Raw genomic sequence first — 15,849 nt, 5'->3', positions numbered from 1 at the left:
TAAGTTAATCTTGGAATAAAAAAGAAGAAAAAAAAATGTGCTATGCCTTTACTCCCAGAAACCTTGGTTCTTACTAAGAAGCTAAATAAGAAAATGCTGAATTTCAGTATTTTCTCCAATTCCCCATTGTTCTTTCCTTAAAATATCCCCATTCTCAAGTCTCAGCTTTTATATATATGTAAATGTGTATCTTCCTGTATGGGTTATAAAACAGGAAATTCTGATAATACTCTCTGCATACAGCAAGAAATTGTTCACTGCTTGCTTACTATCATGTGTTTTACTTCCTTGTGAAGTAAAATTATTTTGAGATCAGTTGTTCAAAGCCGCAGGGGAGCCAAAGGAATTATTTGCACATTTCTTTTTCAAAAGAAATTGCAGGAAATATAAAGCTCATTCTGAAGATGCAGAATTGGTCGCAGGCAAATCATGAAAAAGAGCCACATTTGTCTTTGGGGCTCTCATCTCTGGCTCTGGGCTCATTCCTTTTCTCCTCTGCTTCTTTCTCAGCATCCTCATACTCTCTTCCCACTTTCCATGGTGGACAATGCTTCATCATATAACTCAGCAAGTATTTGCATTTTATAAAAACCAAATCCTTAAACTAAATGGACAAAATTTATAGCAAGAAATTCTCAAGTTAGTTTGGTTGGGGGTGGTGCACATGTGTAAAAAGGAGGGGTATGTGGATCACTGACATCACATTATACCACCAGTGACCTGTTTCATGTATGCAGATTTGTATCTCCAAGACTCTAAGCACTGAAATAATATTGCCCTCCCAAATAAAAATATCAAGCTATAAAACAAATGGAGGGAGTTCAACAAAGTTCTGGCTTTTCTAATAGTTTCTGCTTGAATCGGTTTTAAAATCAATAGTAAACACTTCCAAATATATGGTTTGTCATTATCTTTGAGCCTCTGCTTATCTCTGAAGATGCCTTTGGTGATTCAGCACAGCACACGTGGCTAAGATGACAAGCTTGCTTTCTAGGGACAGCTTTGGTAAGACAGCCTCTTAAAAGGCCATTCAAATGGGGGCAAAGAACTTACTTCTTTTTTGTCACTTCTGAATTGCTAAGAATTTGGAAAGATCTTTGGGATAATTTTAGCCTAAAAAATCTTTACATAAATTCATACAAAGTCAGAAAGGATGATAGCTGTGATATCACTGAAGAGGGGTGGGGAGTGGACCCGGTTGGGACGGCTTCAAAAGAGGACTTTAATCTTATCTGTAATAATTTAGAATTTTTACAAAAAATATATATTTATGTTACTTGGGTACTTAAACTTAATTTCAAATGAATTCATATGGTTCAATAAGTGTCATTCAGAATTCTCTGATTTGGGTCTACCTTAATTTTTCTTGGGGTCTCAGTGTGGGTTCCCTGCACATTATCTAAGCCTCTTCCTGGCATTGCTCTTTCCTCTCTCCCAGCTCCTGAGCCAAAACTATCTGCCTTATTTCTCCTGTGAGACTAGGTACTAAATTCCTAAGCTCTTCAAATGGTTTTAGAGTTGCAACTTGCTTCGTGTAGTATCTGCATTCTGAGAGTGGGGGTCCTGAACTTGGGCTCACCTATAGCCCACATTCTTAGCATCCGTCCCCATCCTGAGACCTTCATCCACTCACCTGCTTAGTTCACCGGCTCCGTGACGAGTACCAGGGCTCTGCCCTTCTCTCGTTTGACTCTTGCCTCAAGATTTGCAATTGTCCTGTAAGCCTGACCCAGTAGCTGGAGCTTCGGTCCCGTGGACACATTTCCCCAGGAACCACTACCCACCCGTGGAGCTTCCTAGTATTCCCCACCAGTGCTGTCCTCATCACCATGGCAGCTCCACCAGCCTGCTGAGAAATCTCATTACAGCTGAGACTTCTACTATCCTGTGCTGACTATTTGCTTGAGTCCTGAATCGAGCTGTTGAAACAGGTCAGCCGGGCCAGGAGCTGCATCCCTTCAATCCTTTGCCACACGAAAGAGGGCTCCAGAAATCTTCAGAAAGAGCAGAATATCAGGTGCAATGTCCAGTTAGAACATGGCCAAACCAGCCAGGAAGACACGAGACATGACCTGAGAGATGGCGGTGTCAAGGCTAGGTGGAGGTTACCTAATAACGGGAAGGAACGGATTAGGCCAAGTTGGGGGAGGGGGGCTCAAGACAAATCAGGCCTAGGTGGGGCGAGGCCTGGCTGCACAGCAGATTCTGCACAAAACAAACCAAGCTGATGAAAGACTCAGGCCAGTAGGAGTCTTTTAAATGATTTGGGTTCAGCCTTGAGGATCTGGGCAGGGTGAGGAAAGAGCCTAAAGTGATGAGCTCCACCAGCCAAATGCCTCCCTGCTCCTTCTGCCCTATTTCACTCTGAGTCAACTGCCATGACTCATGAAAAGAAAAAAAAAAATCCCAAAATACAGCAGTCACATCCAATGGTACCCTTCTGAGTCACCCATTCTGACATCCTGAACCATGCCAGGGGCATTTATATGAAAATGAGTCGCTTTATTTTTAAATACGTTTGGTATTATTTTCTTATTTCCAAGTAACAGTAATTGCAGAAAATTAGGAAAACGCAAACAAGTAAAATGAAGAAACAAGAATCAGCCTCAAATATACCGCTGTATATATGTGTTGTTTAATATAAAATAATTTTGCTTCATCTTTTATACTTTAAACCTCGTACACGTGTGATCTATCTACCTTTTTATCTCTTTCTAAATGAGATCAGACTGTACATACCATTGGCAGTTTGCTTTTTTCATGCAACAGTACGTCATAGATCTCTTTAACAGAACCACTTTCAAGTAGTTCTTTTCTTTTGCCCTATTCCTTTCATAGAATGATCTGACAGCTCTTCACTTTTGTACAGTCAGTTATTTTGAATTATCTGATACAGTTTTTTAAAAGTGTGTTTTGAACAGCCTCACACTAAGTTCATTTGGTTTATAAAGAAATTGTCAAGGCAGGCAAAGAAAGCAAAAGCAAAATGACGGAGACTGGAGAAGTCTGAGCCTGAAACAAAATAATTAATATATTTTGAAATTTTTTCCTGATTTCGCAATAAAAATAAACCACTCCAGGCCCCAACTTGTCTCATAAGCTCTTGCAACTTGCACTTCGATTCAACTTCAATTATTCATAAATTGCTATCGTAATTGTATTCCTATGGATGAAATGTGCAGGAAGTACCTAGAAGGCATGCATTCCGTGAAAATACAGGCCCAAGTAAAGTAACCCAGAGTGATTCCCCAAATCACATCCATGGTTCTTCCAGGCAGTGAAGCCCACTGAATGTGGTCAGTCTCATTGTGATGGATGCACTACATGAGATTTTCTGCAGATGTTCCCACACAAAAGGCCTCTTGAGCTGTGTTTTGTTTCCCACCCACGCCCTTACCTGGAGTTTATCCTGACCATGGGGCCTCCCACCTTCCGGTGTGGAATTACTGCTTTTCTCAGTAGAGCACAAAGCTCAGGCAGATGTCTACAGCCTCACTCAATTCTATCAGCACCTTCTAAAATATTGCTGGAACATTTCAATTTTTGTCTAAATTATGTTTTTCCTACCAGATACCAAATGTTTTCTTCTCTTACTACAATCTTGGTTTCGATCTTTCCAAATTCTCCTGGCCACTTGACTATGTTCAACATCTGTGATATACCACTCTGCTACCTTTATGGGAGTTAAGCTGGCCTATTTATTTCTTACATACATGACTGACCTAAAGCCCCTTGCAGTGAAATACTGCATTGTGTTTTAGAATAAACACAAAGGTTTGAGGATTTGTGGTTACTTTCGGGCATGTGAATTCTGTGGCTCAGCCATTCCAAGGTAATTTTTAAAGTAAGAATTAATACTTGTTTATGAGTTTATGACGCCTGTACTCACAAACTTCCTCTTGAATGGCCTATGCTTGTGATGTTCATCCTTCTCATTTCTTTGATACTCTTTATAAATTCTGGTTATTTTTCCAGCACGTGGTATATTTAGCTGCCGTGATTCTCTTTAATGCTCCTTTGAATTATGTAGCCAGGGAGGCTTTTCTCCCAGTTCCCCTTTATATCCTCCTGAGCCTTGACCACACTCTGCCTCTCCCTGAGGAGTAGCTTCCAGGCATATGCTTTGCCTCCTGAGTGGGATGTCAGTGACTTAGTAGAGACATGAATAGTGTAAAGACCTCGTGGGTTGGGCTTTGTAGCAGCCATCTTTTTCTTGCATTAAAAGTTCAAATGTCAAATGTCTCTCTCCCTTTTTTCTGCTCTGACATGTTTCTCAACATCAGTTTTTTTGTTGTCATTATTAACATTTCGAATGACACCAGGTTTCTAAGAGCTCGGAGGATGACGTACGTGTTCCAGGGTCCTCCTTGCCTCTGCTCCTCCTGAGCCATACCCATTGCTCACAATCCTGACAGTGTTCATCCAGTTGGGTTTCTCATTTTCCCTCCCTCCCTTTTCCCTCAAGGGCTCTGGGAGCTTTATCTTCTCATTAAAGACCATCTATATCCATAAACCAAGTTTTAATGCTGAGTCCCTATAGGTGCTCTAGTCTTCCATGATTTTTGTTTTAATGCTCAGGTTTCCTGGCACTTGCTCTTATTTACTCTTTGTCCTGAGGTAATTTTTCTCTCCTCACTGTTTTATCAGAACATAAAACAGATGCCCATCAAACTCTTAGTGTAAGATTCTGTGGTCTGCCACATTCAAGAATGTAGTCTGTGCTTGGTTATTATTGACACAAAAATGTTAAAATGTTTTTTACCTTTGAAAAATGTAACATGAGCATTCCTCGGAGCTGACTCACATGGTGCAGAGAGCTGTAAATTCAGTAAACATAAATTCTGTAGTCTTGTTCTCAATAATTTTCCAAGCCACTATTTGTCAATGCACATAGTTGCTTAAATGTTCTGAAATTATTCCTTAATGATTAGAGTTATAATTCCATTCCGAGCCTTTTAAAACATGTTAAATTAGCTTTTTGGATCATATGGTGCACTCTAGTGGGGTCTACTTGAATTACAAACGGTCCTGTTTCCAACTCTTTCCCACCATTTTTGAGGGGGTGGGGCATGACTTGGAGAGGCAGAAAGAAGCTAAAAAAAAAGCTATGACAGTTTCATGATGAAAAAAGCTGAAGAACTTTTTGAGTAAGAGAAGCATATATCTGGAAAGGACACGGAGACATGCAGTTCATTCTATTGCCTCTAATTAGCACTTCACCCAAGATAATCCAGAAGATAGATTTCTACCCTAAGCATATGTTTAAAGGAGAGAGGATGTGAACCATTCCACATAAGCATGTTATGTTCACTTTGAGAACATTTCACATAGATGTTAGACGCCATTATCATCAAATATTTACCGAGCATGGCTTGTGTACATGAAATGGTACTAGATGTTATGATGAGTTTTTCCTGGGCCGCTGCATACATCATAACTTCTAACTAGCCACTTACACATAACGATGTCTTCACTGCTCAAATCATTAATGTATGGTGGTTAACATAACATAATAATAATAATAAAAAAAGAGAAACCAAAATGGAACTCTTCTAGGATGAAGCAGTACCATGACATCATGTGACATAGCCATGTTCTGCCAATAAGTTTCAGGGATCAGGGACAGTCCAGCATGGGATATTTCTAGTTCAATTCTCTTTTAAAATAGCACATATTTGTTTCTTGGTGTTTTTTAAAGAACGGAAACACCAACAGCCAGTGCAGGTATGAGGCTGTGCAAGGATGCAAAGCAGAAAGGACTGAGGTTGGTAAGAGATCTAGATTCTAGTCTGTGCTCTTTCCCTAGCCCGCTGGGAGACTAGGGAAGCCAACCACAGTCAGGGTGTCCACTTTCTCATTTATAAAGTTGGGAGGTCAGCCAAATATTACTTTATTGGTTGGCTCATGAGTTGATGCTACCTATAAGATTGTATTATTCATAAGTAGAAAGACTATTTTTCAAGGCCCTGGAAAATCTGTGGAATATTTAGGGTACATTTAACATTTATGTTAAAGTCCTGTCCTCACTTCAGAAGAAGGTCATTTTATTTTTTTATTTTTATTTTTTTTCTGTGTGTACTTTCTTTTTTTTCTGTTGTTTTTTTTTTTTAAATTTTATTATGTTATGTTAGTCACCATATAATACATCATTAGTTTCTGATGTAGTGATCCATGATCCATTGTTTTCATATAACACCCAGTGCTCCATGCAATACGTGCCCTCCTTAATACCCATCACTGGGCTAACCCATCCCTCCAACCCCCTCCCCTCTAAAACTCTGTTTGTTTCTCAGACTCCATAGTCTCTCATGGTTCATCTCTCCCTCCAATTTCCCTCCCTTCATTTTTCCCTTCCTTCTCCTACTGTCCTCCATGCTATTCCTTATGTTCCACAAATAAGTGAAACCATATGATAATTGACTTTCTCTCCTTGACTTATTTCACTTAGCATAATCTCCTCCAGTCCCATCCATGTTGATGTAAAAGTTGGGTATTCATCCTTTCTGATGGCTGAGTAATATTCCATTGTATATATGGACCACATCTTCTTTATCCATTCATCTGTTGAAGGGCATCTTGGCTCTTTCCACAGTTTGGCTATTGCAGACATTGCTGCTATGAACATTGTGGTCCATATGGCCCTTCTTTTCACTACATCTGTGTCTTTGGGGTAAATACCCAGGAGTGCAATTGCTGGGTCATAGGGTAGCTCTATTTTTAATTTTTTGAGGCACCTCCACACTGTTTTCCAAAGTGGCTGTACCAACTTGCATTCCCACCAACAGTGTAAGAGGGTTCCCCTTTCTCCACAACCTCTCCAACATTTGTTGTAGAAGAAGGTCATTTTAACCCTGTTAAAACTGAACACTAGATGCTGTTAACATAATGCAGGCAAATAAGGACCACAACGGAATGTCCTTTGAGTGTTCCCTTTTGCTTATGATGTTTATATTCTTTTGGATCATTAGAACTCAGTAATTGATGGTGGGTTTATGGTACTCATAATAAGAATGAATGCCTAATTGCAATATAGGTGCTTTTGTTTTTGATAAGCAAATACAGATAGATTCTGTCAGGGTCCTTATTATACCTTCAGGTTAGCATGGGAAATCATTGTCCACATGTTTTTCTCATTATTAATACTGTGTTAAATATGTATTATATATAACATAAGTATATGTGGATTTAAATATATCTATACACCTAAGGTTTTTTATTAAGCCATACTAAAATATATGTAAATTCTAACAATTTCCAATTCTTACTTAAAATTCATACAAGAGATATCTTCTGCTGAATGGAGCAATGTTGGGGTATGAAAACATCCTTGGGAAATGATTAAGTCCATCTCTTTGCCCATAGCTAAACTTATTTACCACATTATCTGGGCAGAAAGAGAATATTGATCTGTTTTAAAATTTTCCTTTCCAGTAGGTCCCCCAGTCCTCCTGAGTAGTGCTAACATTCCTGTGTTGAACCGTCTCTACAAACCCCACCCTCCAGTCCAGGATACAATATTAAAAAACACTGTGGAAGGTTGAAAAACCAAATAACACAGAGTACATAATTTATCCTACAAATAACACACATATTTCCATTCTGGTTTGCTTTTACCTCACCATGCTACTCCTAGGTGCATTTCAATCATAACTTCACCCTTCAGTCATTGTTTAAATAATAGCTATTCGTACTTAATAAGCTCTGGGCAGTATGTAAATGCTAGGATCATACTTTGGTGATTCCTTATTTCTTTTTTGGTTTTATTAACGTCTGTAACTTCACAAAATGAGCTCTGTGGTTAACTTCTTGATACTAAGCTAAATGGTTGATTTAGTCAATATAGTGCCTGATAGCGTGTAATCAAAATTTAAATAAAATTTAATTCAAGAACAAAGTCAGTTAAGAAAAAAGAAAACAATGCTATCTAAATCATATGAGTTCACGTGAAATCAAGTATGTTGCTATAGGGTCACAGAATTTTTATTAGTTTCTGGTATACACAGAAAACAAATTCCGAAAAATCATTAAAAATATTGAAATATTGTTTACCTGAGATTGGTAAAGTGCCCACCCCCAATGCTAATAAAATGCACAAGCTATGTAGCATTCAGCTTACTATAGAAGCTTTAATCATCTGCATGGCAGTTCTATCTTAAGGCACAAGCCAAGAGCAATTGAAGAATTTGCCATATAGACACCCAGATCAAGTTTCTACATTTAATTAGCTGCAAATAGACTCTATATTTAGATCACTTCTCAGAGCAGTACTTTAGTTATTATCTCTAACTTATAAAAAATATAATGGTGGAAATGAGTCATTTTAAACTGATAAGCTTTCAAAAATACCCTAATTGACAAATTCATGCTAAAAATGGATACTATATAGATTAGCACAGGAAACAAAATACTATATGATGATGCAATCATCCAGAAATTCACAGGTACTCCATCTCAGGGGAAGAATTGGTCTTAATCCAATAACAATTACCTCCTATAAATTTCTTGCCTGTCATAGGCCACTTCCTATCATATAGGTGTTCAGACTCTATAAATAAAAGCGTGGTTAGAACTGTCACACTATGGCATCCTGGTTGACATTTGACCTGGCTACCCCAATAAAATTTAAGCACAGATTTTTAATCTGTCTTTTCTATAAATGCTAAACAACCCCCAAAGGCTAATTACCTCCACTGCCATGAAATATTCTAATATCAAATGCATGAAGTACTAAAGCAACTTTGTAGAGGTGGAAGCATTTCATACAATGGAAGACCTTGGAGGGAATATATTATAAAGAACAGAAATTCTCATTTGAAAAGGGCATGCATTTGCTTGAGCTGTTTTCTTCCTGTTACATAAGGACCTGGGAGTCAGCCAGTGGACATCTTGCCACAGAGAATTGACAGATGCCTACTGAGTAAAAGTGGAAACAAGCCAGGGAGTCCAAACTGGCACACTTCATATTGACTATGGACAAAACATTTGCTTTATGAAAGATATGCAACCAGTTTTTCAGTTTTGACATAATTCTTAAAATTTATAAACACATTTATTGCCTCCTTCTCTGAGGCTTCTTAGTAACAATTCATATATTCATGTTTATCAAATGCAATGGTGTTATATTTCATTATAGACCAGAAAATAAACTGCAACATGGGATGTGCCCAGAAACATCAAATATTTAAATATTACAGGCATCCGTTGTTGCTTTTGAGATGGTGTTAGAAACCTGTGTATTTTCATGGAAGTTATCAGTTAGTAAAAGTAGTAGGAACAAAACCCAAAAGTTTTTCTACAAATAATCATTACCCCACAGCACTCCATTGTATTGGTGTATTTGGTGTTTAAAACCCCAGTCTTATTCTAGTTGTCCACATTTCCAGTTCAGCATGCAGTATGATGGAAAAGGTGTGGGCTCTGAAATTTGACGGATCGGCCTCTAAACCCAGCTCTCCTACTTCCTAGCAGGGTGACCTCAGAAACTGAGCCTCAGTTCCATCATTTAGACAATAAATAAGTACTATTTCATTTGAATGGTTGTTATGAGGATGAAATCAGGAAATGTGCTATTTGTTGCACTTAGTGAGTAAGTGTGAAATCACTGTTGCTTGGCTTCAAATTCACCCTACCCCCTCAAAACAACTAAAACAATAAAACCTGGGCCTATCATGAGTGTATCGTGGTTTTAGGTGGTACGAAGCTTAAGAATACAAAATTAGTTTTAAAAGTACATTTGTATGTAAAAGGAGAAAATAAATCATAACCTATTACAAATTTTTAAAAAGCTGATCTAAAAATCCAGATCAAACATCACACTCTTTGATTGCTTCCTTGGAGGACAACAATTTTGTAATGGCATTTTTGTATATTGAGAAAAGAAAAAGAATTTATATTTTCTTTTAGCATTGTTGATTGACCTTTGTTTTTTATATTCTATCTAGTCTAAGGAAGTTTTTTTTTTTAGGGTCATAACTCATTATTGACAATGGCATGTTATATTTTAGAATCGTTGCCAATTTTAGAAAAATTTTCATCAAGTTTCTTTCATATATAAGTTGCAAGATTTGGGGGAATTTCTAACTTCCCTAAGTGACAAATTTTAAACACCCTTTAAACTGGCAACACTTGACCAATTTTTTGCTGATTGTCTTCATGTGATGTTTGGTAGACTGGACAGAAGCTATTTCTCGAAGCTATTCTTACACCTGGTTGACTGGCAACAATTTAACTGTCCCAGCTGTGACTTTGTACCCCATGATTTCAATAAATCCCAACTAAAAGTATTTCCAATTCAACTTCCCCTCAATTGCATCTCAGACTGAGGAGGGGAAGTTAAAGTGGAAAGGAAATGGTCTTCTAACCAATTGCAGTTAAAATATCTTACTCTTGCAAAATTTACAAAACATATGACCACAGGAGTCATTGCTAGGGCTCCTCCCAGGGCCTTAGAAGGGGTCCATGTAAGTGAGGGGCCCTGAAGCTTAAACTTCATTACCTTCACCTAATACTCACCTCTACTTTTCATGTTTTTTCATCTTTTCTCTTCCTTTCCTGCTCATGCTCCGGCCACCTCTTTCTTTGTCTCCTTTGTTGCTTCAGCTTCCTGTGTTCTGACACTGAGCTCTATGCCTACATTGAAATTGCTCTCTTGGGGCGCCTGGGTGGCTTAGTCGTTAAGTGTCTGCCTTCGGCTCAGGTCATGATCCCAGGGTCCTGGGATCGAGCCCCGCATCGGGCTCCCCACTCGGCGGGAAGCCTGCTTCTCCCTCTCCCACACCCCAGCTTGTGTTCCTGCTCTCGCTAACTCTCTCTCTCTGTCAAATAAATAAATAAAATCTTAAAAAAAAAAAAAAAGAAATTGCTCTCTCGAATGTGATAGCATTCCATAGCTTTTCCTCTATTCTGATCAGACTTGCTCTTACAGCATTTCAGGCTATCGCTCACGTGTTCCTTGAAATGCTCCCTTCCTGTATGTTTTTGGTGACTCCTCCCTTCCCTGTTTGTTCTCCCCCCAAGCAGTCTTTGTTTCCTGCCCTATTCTGCCTTGTCTTCTCTCACCTCCCACATTATAGGGATCCTTAGAGCCCTACTCATCTCTCTGTGAACTCCAGAGAGAACCCTCGGCTCTCGCAGTTCCAGGTGGAACCTCTTCAAGAGTGATTTCTAAATCTCTGACTCCTGTCTTACCTTTTTGGTAATGTTACAGTTTCATTTTTCCACCCACCCCATGGACAGGTCTTTTCAAAGTGACTATGAGACCTTAAAATCGAATGTCCAAAACCTATCTCAACTTCACCCTTCCTAAACTGACCCCACGTTGGTCTAAAGGATATAAATTTTGGAGTAATTCTTGACAAGACCCTTTTTGCCACATTTTACATATCAGGCTGTCCTTACAATGATTCACTGAAAATGTCCCCTTATCTATTTTTCAGTATAAATTCTCATTTCCCTCCATTTATAAGCTTTGAACCTAACCCCCAATGGTATGCTTTGAGTAGCCAAATATTACCTACCTTTCAGAGATTAGCTCATGACCCACATCTTCCACAAACTCTTCCTCAGTTTTCCCATTAACATTTATTTTATCCACATGGCAAAATCCTTCTCTGAACCAGGTCTAATTTTGGTTCTTCTAATTTAAAGAATGAGACAGAGTTTAAGGACTCTGAGAAAGCTTGAGGCCAGTGAATTTCTCTGCCATCCCTTTATTTATTCCTCTATTGAGAACAATATTTATATGGCATCTTGATATTATCCATACAGGTTTTGGTACTCTGTTGGTGAGCGTTTTCCCCCATATGACCAAGCATATTTGACCCTTTATTTTTGGGGGTGAGGAAATAAAGTTATATGCACATCCAAGTTATTCCTTCACAAGAGATGGTGTCCTCACTATCTTTCTTTCCTCTTATGTGACAGAATGATAGGCCATTGTGCTACAAATCTAATTCCATGTCCTCGTATGAGGAAGGTTCAATGGGTAGGTCCCTCTATTCTCTAAAAGCCACAGTAAGACAGCCAAGAGAAACTGATTTTCCATTTGTTATAGTTTGTGGAATTTATCTTCCTGGAAAGGCCCTCAGAGACCCCCGCAATAAAGAACAATCACAATCAACTAATTCCATTCCTTTCCCACTAGTGAGGAAAAATAGTCGGTTGTATGGCCGACACGGGCTTCAGGGCCATGCAGGGGAAATTGACCAAGTATCTTTCAGAACTCAGCTGTATCACTCTTCTCTGAATTTCTACTCCACTTCTAATCTGTATTTTTGGGAAGGTGGGAAAGGGAATGTGGGAGAAGCAATGTACTCCTGATACTCCATAGGGATTTAGTACCAACAACAGAATTTTTAGAAATGATTTCTTTATGGAGGCCTCACACATCAACCCACAAACTGAGGGATGATAAGAAACCCTTTAATATTTGGGTTCAAGCCTCAGCGGGGGCCCGGATTTAGAGTTTTAACGTAGGATGCCATCTGTATTACCTAATTATTTATTGACCTCTAATCATGTGTTATGTCCCAAAAGATCCTAAGCTTACAAAGGGTTAGAAATGTCTCCTCCTCCTCTTTCCATTTTGAATTCCCAGACAGTGCTCATTAAATAATGGATACTCAGTAAATATGTGCAGTTTAAATAATTAAAAGGTTTTTTTATAAAGTTTATTTTTTTTAAGATTTTATTTATTTATTTGAGAGAGAGAGAGCGAACAAGCAAGAGAGCACAAGCAGGGGAGCAGCAGAGGGAGAGGGAGAAGCAGGCTCCTGCTGAGCAGGGAACCCAACACAGGGCTCGACCCCAAGACCCCGAGATCATGACCTGAGCTGAAGGCAGATGCTTAACCGACTGAGCCACCCAGACATCCCTAAAAATTTTTTTTTAAACATTGAGAAAAATTCTATACATCTGTTTCTTGTAAGGGAATAGATTATGTTCAACCGTGTTTGCCTAAATAGACTTTACAAGCTTAGTACCTATTAAATTTCCAGGAACTCTTGAAACATGGGGAAAACTACTAAGATTTATGAAGATATTGACACACGCACAATACTCCAATTGTTTGGTCCTTCATTAAGATGAGAAAATCTGTCAAACACTACCATCTGCCACCAAAGAATCAGAAGATTAAAAAAAACACTCAAATTAAGTCAATTGATGACTCACAAAAGGGATACAAGTTGAAAAGGCAACACATTATATAATGACTAATAAAGTCTGAAACAATGGCAAAGCTGCAAGGGTAGGGGAGGAGGGGGAGGCCGGGGGAGGCCTGATGGTGATTATCCAGTTGCCATGTCACTGCCAAACTACAAGACAAGAAGATATAGAGGGAAGATGACTAAATTAACTATTCTCTTCCCTCATTATTACCAACCTCCTATTGCCAAGACACAGGAAAGTGTCTCCTTTCAGGAAGACTGCTTGTTGTGTTTCAGTAATATGATTGTCCTTCCTTTCTAGGCTAAATCTGTACTCAAAGGTGGAGAAAAAGTGAAAAGGATTGAAACACGCTGATTTACTCACAGAAACATAGTCACCCCCTAACAGAAGCGTGATGGTCTATGGTTGTTCACATTTTCTCGGAGGATAACCCAGCCCCGAACAAGAAAAATGCTCCTGACAAGAACTGGAGGCTGACATCTCATAACCCATACCCATATCTTGATTTCACAGGTAAGGAAACTAAGGCACAGAAAGGTTAAGTAATTTGCCCAAGATTACACTGGTTTCATGTCTCAACGAAAAATCTCTTCATTCTTACTATATGCTATTATTATACCACAGTGCATTTTAATGTATATTAAGGATATTCTGTTATAATAAAAATAGAATAATATGAATTAGTTATAGTTGTATTATTCAAACATCAATAAGACACAGAATTCAGTAAAAGTGAACCATTATGGGGCGCCTGGGTGGCTCAGTAGGTTGAACATCTGACTCTTGATTTTGGTTCAGTCATCATTTCAGGGTTGTGAGATCTTGAGCCCCATGTCAGGCCCCAAACTCAGCGTGGAGTCTGCTTGAGATTCTCTCTCTCCCTCTGCCTCTCCCCCATTCCCCACTCGTGCACACACTCTCTCTTTCTCTCTCTCTCTAAATAAATAAAATTTGGGTGTTCTTTTTTTAAATCTTTTTAAAGATTTTATTTATTTATTTGAGACTGAGAGGGAAAGAAAGAGAGCATGAGTGGTGGGGAGGAGGCACAGGGGGAGAGGGAGAAGAGACTTCCCGCTGAGTAAGGGAATCAGATGTGGGGCTTGATCCCAGGACCCTGAGATCATGACCTGAGCCAAAGGCAGACGCTTAACTGACTGAGCCACCCAGGCACTCCTGGATGTTCTTTCAAAAGAAAAAAAGAAAAAAACCGAACCATTATAATTACTTCAGTTTTTTCTAAAGATTTATTTATTTATTTATTTGAGAGAGAGAGTGCACCTGTGCAAGTGCATGGGGGGGGGGGGGTGGAAGGAAAGAGAGAGATAGAGAATCTTCAAGCAGACTCCCCTTTGAGTGTGGAGCCTGACATTGCCCATCCCAGGACCCTGAGATCATGACCTGAGCTGATTCAAGAGTCAGCCGCTTACCCGACTCAGCCACCCAGGTGCCCCAAATTACTTCAATTTTAATAAGAGAAACTGAAGCATAAGTAAACTATAACTGAGAGTCAGTGTAAAATAATGGCATCCTAACATATACACTAGTTCCCCCTTATTTGTGGTGGTTATGTTCTAAGACGCCAACTGGATGCCTGAAACCGTGGTTAGTACTGAGCCCTATATATGCTATATTTTTTCCTATACATACCTATGATAAAGTTTAATTCATAAATTAGGCACAGTAAGAGATTAACAGCAATAACTAGTAATAAAATAGAACAGTTATAGCAATATACTGTAATAAAAGTTATGTAAATGTGGTCTTTCTCTCAAAATATCTTATTGTACTGTACTCACCCTTCTTATGACGATGTGACATGATAAAATGCCTATGTGTTGAGATGAAGTGAGGTGAGTGACACCTGGGTTATGACGTAGCGTTAGGCTACTATTGGCCTTCTGATGATAAGTCAGGAGGATCATCTGTTTCCGGATGGCGATTGACCCTGGGTAACTGAAACCATGGAAATCGAAACCATGGGTAAGGCTGGACTATTGTATCCTGCTTTGTCTCTCAGGTGATCTCAGATTGTATAGAGTTTTACAATCAAGTGAAAAACCTTAACATACTTATGGATTTATCCATTTTTAACTTTAACTCATTTAAAAAGAAAAAGGGAAAGCAGTAACTACACTTGCTGTGAGCACAGCATAATGCAGAGAGTTGTGGAATCACTTTGTTGTACACCTGAAACTAATGTCACGTTTGTGTCAACTAGACTTCAATTTTTAAAAAAAAGGGAAAAGGAAATAAAACATCTGAAACATTTATATTCTATTATTGCCAGAAATTCAAATCTAAAAATTTCATTTAGCACCTCAATTCAGAAAGTCTTGAAAGGTTATATAAGATTCACATCTGTAAAGTGCTTAGGAACATCTGGCACAAGTTATCTTTAAACAATTATTTATTTATTCATTTATTTTACAGAGAGAAAGAGAGAGAGAGAGAGAACACAAGTAGGCAGAGCAACAGGCAGAGAGAGAGGGAGAAGCAGGCTCCCTGCTGAGCAGGGAGCCCCATGCGGGGCTCGATCCCAGGACCCAGTCTACTTAACCAATTGAGCCACCCAGGTGCCCCAAAAGATTTGCTTTTAAATAAAACTCATATATTATAAGCCAGATTTGCAATAATCTCCAATCTTAGTTTGGCCTCCCACAGGAGCAGACCATAAGATAAGAA

The sequence above is a fragment of the Phoca vitulina genome, unplaced genomic scaffold (assembly GCF_004348235.1).
Source record: "Phoca vitulina isolate PV1807 unplaced genomic scaffold, GSC_HSeal_1.0 scaffold11, whole genome shotgun sequence".
In the NCBI taxonomy this organism is placed as follows: domain Eukaryota; kingdom Metazoa; phylum Chordata; class Mammalia; order Carnivora; family Phocidae; genus Phoca; species Phoca vitulina.
The sequence above is the reverse complement of the archived record's forward strand: the minus strand, read 5'-3'. Positions refer to the sequence as shown.